General features: G+C 37.7%; 1 pseudogene; it reads right to left on the reverse strand.

Moving 5' to 3' along the window:
* Nucleotides 1-1,999: 1,999 nt before the first annotated feature.
* LOC136253848 (zinc finger MYM-type protein 1-like) lies at nt 2,000-3,452 on the reverse strand (annotated as a pseudogene).
* Between the last annotated feature and the right edge of the window lie 3,523 nt (nt 3,453-6,975).

The raw sequence follows: 6,975 nt of genomic DNA on the forward strand, positions 1-6,975 counted from the left end.
CAGCACTGCATTACATAATGCTACACAACTCTCAACAAATAATGCATGTGAAGTTGTTGCATACAGTATGCAAATTACAACTGTCTAGTAGATAATGATTCTTACCAAAAATCATTTCTGCATAATTCTTTCCACATGCAAGGTATGATACAGTATCATTTTATATACTGATCCCTACTTAATTTACACTGTATATTATATTTGCAGGTCCCAACTCCCTAGTTAAATAGCCACATCAATACAACCCTTTGCTGGCAAGAAGTAAAAGTGTTGCTGAATGCATAGGAAGTTTCATATCCCAGCTGTTGTGGCTCCTTTAGCACATGGCCATGCAGACTGCATCCATTCCTATACAAGTCTTTATATAGCTTTGATGGGTCCCTAGAGGGTTAGCAACTCCAAAATAGCAATTATTTATAGGAACAGCACAGCAAAAATCATGTACTGTATTTATTCCATCTTTATCTCTATCAGTATTGGAACTAGTCCACAAATGCACTTAGAATGAGCCACGAGTTCAATACTGAATAGTACCGGAGTCATTTATAAATTTGTGGTCCATCTTTTCCATTGTTGATAGGGAGTATTTTTTGTAATAGTAGTTTCGATACTGACTAAGGACAGAATTAGTAGCAATATAGGAACTGTTGCTGTGAAAAGCCTTGCAACCTTTATTCCCTGCATAGAAGTATGAACTCATGCATGCATTGTGCTTTCTGGTATATAATACAATGTATAGGTGCTACTAGGATATTTAACACAATTTATATAGCATGCATAGCTACAGCAACTGGAAAAAGAACACAACAACACAACTTAATGAAAGAGAAATAATCGTAAAAACAACTACTTTACCAGTGACATTCAAAATATATTCTTACTTTAGAATATGTCTTGCCTGGGTCTTTTGAATCAATATAGCTGTAAAGTTCTATGCAATATTATGATCAGAGTAGTATTATATGAGAGATAATCATTGATAAAGCTATAACAGCACTACAAACTTTGTCTCTTTGTCTTATGCTCATCTGTAAATTCAGCATACTAAGAGGGACACAATTTTCAGTGCAATTTAACACCCAAATTTACAGCCATTAAAGGAATTCCTAAAATAAGAAAACCTCAAATATTACAAAACCAACTGTATGGTGTTGGTGAGCTAATGGATTCTAGGGATAATTCCCATGCCAGACCATAACTAGCTAGTTAGACTTCATGCAGCTATTAATAGACATGTTTATGTACTATTCTGTAGCTACAACAAGCATATGAAACTACATATAAATAATTGATTCTATTTTGTACACTGTAGCACTGATGCTGCAATCGACTATAGGTATACAAGTTCACAAAAAAAATTGGAATTTTGAACTAGAATAGGGACCATAGTACATCGATAAAAAGTACTGAAAAAGCTGGAGTAGTGCATGATATTAAATCACAAGAAATGTTATATCCCTACTGTGCTCAAGATACCATCACGGAAATGCACTTCTTATTGCTTTACTAATGATTTAATATCATGCACTACTCCAGCTTTTTCAGTAATTTTTATCGAGGTGCTATGGTCCCTACTCTAGTTGAAAATTACAAGTTTTTTGTGTACTTGTTTGTTAACTTTTTTCAGGGCTGGAGCTCAGAAATTTTGAGTGGTCAGGCCATTTATTGGAAGTAGCAAACTGTACTTATGAGATTATTAGTCAAGTGTAAGTATGCCAATTTAGGGGAATCTGGGAGCATACCCTCCCCCCCCCCCCCCCCCCCCCCCCCAGAGTGTTTTTAAGACAGTTTATAACCCTTCTTAAAGCACTGAAGGAATGTTATGAGGTAGCATTGGTTGCAGGCATCACCAGTACTATTTGCAGCAAACGACAGACAGACTTGTAGGTAGATAGTAAATGAAATTACTCTTTTACTTTAAAAAAATGTGTGATTAGATTTACCGTAATACTTAAAGTCCAGTGCAAAAGTGGAAAGTTGTGATTCTAATAGTTTTTGTTCAGTCATCTTTGTAAAATTTAGTAACAAAGTCTAGTTCTGATTGAAATGGCTCCTTCTTGTAAGATTTTAAAGTAACTCCTCTGCCTGACGTATATCTTGTAGCCTGGTTGATCAAGTGATCATTAATGCATGCAATAATCAAATCAATAGCTTCAAAGTACTGCTGGTGAAAGAGATCTTTAGGGTTACTTGGAAAGTCACCTGCTGAAGTTCCTTCTTCATACCAGCTAGGCCGTTTGCGATGACGAGGCAATTGTGGTTCATCTACTTCCAATGATTTTGCAAGTAAAGAAACTTTTTTCCATGACTCATCATTTTGAATTGATTGCAGTATTTGCACTGTCATTTGAGCTACACTCTGGCCAGCAGCTGCTGACATGACTTTGTGTTGTAAAGTGCGACTAAGGTTGTCACTGTGCTTCAAAACTATTTCAGCTAATATTGACCCAAAAAGAAACTTAAAGGTACACATTTGTGATGCCACACCTTGAATATGAGCTTTTGTTTCAGTGTCCTTGGTAGTTTCAAGGGCCTCTTCCCAGGTGCTTTGCAGTGCTGTATAATTATTAATAGTGCTAGCAAGGGAATCTGCTTGCATTGTCTATCTATAGTTGGACAAAGCACCCGGATTCCAGGTGAATTGCTATCTGCAGTAGACAATGTATCCTTCAAACCTTGAAATGTGTTTTCCCTTTGAGGAGAGCACTTTATGAGTTTTGTTATCTCATGGCTGGTATCCAGTGCATCCTGCAAAATTTTAGATTGTTTTACGACATCACTAGCAGCCAAATTAAGGGAATGACCATAGCAGTGAGTATAAAGAGTTCTAGGTTCTAGATCTGTAATTTGCTTTGCCACATCATCTTTGATTCCAAGTACTGAACTAGCTCCATTGTAGCATTGGCCATGTAATTTAGTTACTGATAAGTTTAAAAGCTCAAGAGCACTGATTGTTGTAGTAAAGATGGTTTTTGAATCAATTGATGCACTAATTAAAGCCCAACAAACTCTTCATGAACTTCAAAATCAGCTATCACCCAACGAATGATCATGACAACTGTCACCTGTTCTTTATTTGATATATCTGTTGTTTCATCGCTTATTACCAAAATAAAGGAAGCGTTATGAATACCAGAAGAGATTTTTGTGATGAAATGATCTGCCATTATACCCAGGATTTCATTTTGAATCTGGTGACTTGTGTGCTTTGGATGTGTTTGAAGCAACCAGTCAATTATAGCTGGGTTGTCTTCAGACTTCATCTTACAAACTTGCATAAAATTCCCATCTTTCTCATCCTTATCTCCTCTCAGGGGCAAGCCTTTAAGGGCTAAGAATGTAAGGCTTGATAAGATTTGAAGAAACATCTGTCGATTCTTTGCCTTTTGATTAGCAAGGCATTGCGATGATAGTTCTCCAATATCTCTTATGTTTGCTGGTAAAGTATTCATTACCTTGATGGCTTCCTTGTGGCAAGCGATTTGCTCATGCTTTCTGAAACTCAGTGTCCCATCCTTTCAGTTGCGAAATCCTTTGTACACCTACATGATAGGGATAACGCATAATAATTATAATTATCATAACCATTATTATCGTACGTAACAGCTATGAATTAATTTAAGTCATTAGGCTACATTCAATTGTATGAACTTACAAATGCTGGATCTGCTTTGGTGCCTTCAGTTTATTTTCTTTAAATTCCTACACGCAATAAAAACAGTATGCTTTGTCATTCATTTCGTCATAGTGTATCCATTTCCACGTGCTAAACCATGATGCTTGGAATGCATGTAAAGCTACAGCTTTCTTCCCAAAAGACTGCTTTATCCTTGTAGGTACACAATGGCATATTTAAGGGGTACATTGCCTTTAGGTCTAAAGGGAAGATTTTACGCTATGCTCCCCTTTAACTCTGATTTTATGCCACTTTTTGCTCTATGTACTTAATGGGAAAATTTTACGCCAAACTAATGGTGGAAAGCCCAATGCAAGCAATCTCTACAGTATCATACATAATGAGAAGATTTTATGCCAAACCCCATACATTGCACAACACAAGAATAATACCACTAACTGACATAGTTTCTATGGAAACAATTACAAGCTGTGTACTGAGTAACCATCATAACAAGAATAAATGTTCTGACAGTTAACTGCAATGTTCATTTCCTTCAAACTTTTACCCTGTGGCCTGGGTCAAAGCTGCTGTAAAGAAATTTTCATCCAGGCCTCTTACTAAGACCAGACACTTGAACCCTTTCACTAGCTATTCAAGACAATACAGTATGTACATTAGTGTATAACTGATGTCCATTTGGTTCCACATGGGTACTTTTAGATACTAAGTTACCCACTAGAGTTCCTATGGATACATATATATGAAATTGACAAGGAGAAAACATCCTGACTGTCTGGCAGACTCCTGTAAGCATTCGAGCATTAATCGGATGGCTGCAGGTTCGAGGCTTCCTGGGTCCAGTCATGGATTTTTTCTCCTTTCTCCACCTTTTCAACTGTAACAACTTTAAACAGGCTGTACAACCAGGTGTCCTACAGATCTTCAGCACTTGTGCTGCAAAGCCTTAATAAATAAATAAAAGTATCCTACAAACAATTTCACAAATGCAGCCTGAATTTTGCCTTACAGTGAGCAGTATCCATGGCAACAAGTACAAGATCTCCTGCAAAAAAGAAAGGGAACTTTTTGGATACATTATAAAAGTACTGTATATGAACTTACATCCCAGTGCGTGGGAGTATCAAAGCGCCGCGCTGGGTTATAACTACCATACAGCTAGACAGGTCGGCGCTGCTACTGTACGATATATTAGTTATCACCCAGTGATAACTAACTTATCACCCTGTTGCGGAGCCAATCAGTCTCTTTCGTGACATCATAATAACCGCGAATGGCATTGTTACCAATGGAACAAAGAGCCAAATAAGGAAATCTAATCCAAAACAGCCAAGCTGTAAAAAAAGTGTGCGGCCCTCAGAAAGGCTATGGTGAAAAAAGATGTGAAATCCAAGGTGGCGGCCAAGAAATGGCTGTGATGGTAGGTTAATGGTAAAAATTTTAATAACGACAATTCAGGTGAATTTTGTGCCGCTTCACAAAATTTACCTAAATTGTCATTAACCGCACATGTCGTTGTCCAAAAACGTCGATGCTCGGACAACGACATGTGCGCTCGGACCCCACCCTCTACACCCTTCCCATGCAACTTCAATAGCTATTGTGTGGTAGTGATTGATAGAGCTAACCTTGAGCTACCCCATGATATAAGCAGATTAGATTTTTATTAACTGGCATTGTAGATAGCCGGTTTTTCCCAAAGGTGGTAACTTGATCAACCGTCGGACGCAAAAAAATCATTATATTTTCGGACTTTTCATTTATTTGTGATAATTTTGGTATTTTATGACTTTCAGTAAAGCACTAACTTACAAGGTTCTAAATGCAGTAATTTAAACACGGGTATAGGGTGTTTTTGTCAATTTTAGGTGGAAGAAGCCAAGCTACATACCGTATAGAGGGAAACTTTGGCGGGGATAAATTTTGGCGAATTGGAAACTAAATCACATTTGGCGAAATAAACTTTGACGAATTCAAGCTCAATCTGTAGCTATGAAGATGCTAATCTCAGGCGCTACGAGCAATTGGCGGGTTAAACTTTGGCGAATTTGTAGCGAATCGCCAAATTCGCCAAAGTTTCCCCCAGCCAAAGTTTCCCTCTATACGGTATAGCTGTATTATAGTACGTCTATACAAATTAGCTAAATAAGGCCACTTCTCTACTCATTTGACATTTTTGATATTGTTTAAGTAAATTTCTGGTAGTGGAGGTCAGCAGTAAACTGCAACAGTGTGTGAAGCCTCGCTATCGCATATATGACTGTTCTATTAGAGTAGTTTATATTTTGAGCGAATTTCGCTGGTTTAAATTTTACAGGTGTTCGTGTTTGCATGACCCAACGTCTATGACTTGCTCCAGAACAAATTCTAGGAGCTTACAACACGAAAGTTAACAAGTGAAATTCGCTCAACCAATAAACTACTCTAATAGAACAGTCATATATGCGGTAGCGAGGTTTTGCACACTGTTACAGCTTATTGCTGACCTCCACTATCTGAAATTGATTTTAATAATATGAAAAATGTGAAATGAGTAAGAGGAGTGGCCTTATTTAGCTAATTTGTATAGACGTACTTATACTACAGCTATATGTAGCTTGGTTTCTTCCACCTAGAATTGACGAAAAACACCCTATACCTGTGTTTAAATTGCTGAAATTAAAGCCTTTTAAGCTAGTGCTTTACTGAAAGGCATAAAATACCAAAATTATCACAAATAAATGAAAAGTCCGAAAATATAATGATTTTTTGCGTCCGACTGTTGATCAAGTTACCACCTTTGGGAAAAACCGGCTATCTACAATACCAGTTAATAAAAATCTAATCTGCTTATATCATGGGGTAGCTCAAGGTTAGCTCTATCAATCACTACCACACAATAGCTATTGAAGTTGCATGGGAAGGGTGTAGAGGGTGGGGTCCGAGCGCACATGTCTTTGTCCGAGCATCGACGTTTTTGGACAGTGGCTTTCCGAGGTCACTGCAGCCAGACGATGCAACCGAATCCTTTTATATTTTATATATGGAGGTTATAGTCATAGGTCTCCATAATAGTGTAATAATTGATCGAGTCTTGTTGCTCCTCTAGGAAATATTGCGTCCGAAAGTACATGGTGGTCGGAAATACCTGAGCTGCTCTACTGTATAATACATATGTGACCGGATTTGCGAAAAGGGGTCTTCCACACACATCCAATTTGCCAACTTTGACAATTGATAACTTCAGATCGGAAAGAGCTATTGCCTTGAATTTTGGACAGTGGTGAGCACCACTATAGCTGAATACGTGGTGAAATTGTCAAGTTAATATGGTACTTGAACACTGAGTTATGGTCTCC

Source organism: Dysidea avara, chromosome 4, assembly GCF_963678975.1.
Source record: "Dysidea avara chromosome 4, odDysAvar1.4, whole genome shotgun sequence".
NCBI lineage: Eukaryota > Metazoa > Porifera > Demospongiae > Dictyoceratida > Dysideidae > Dysidea > Dysidea avara.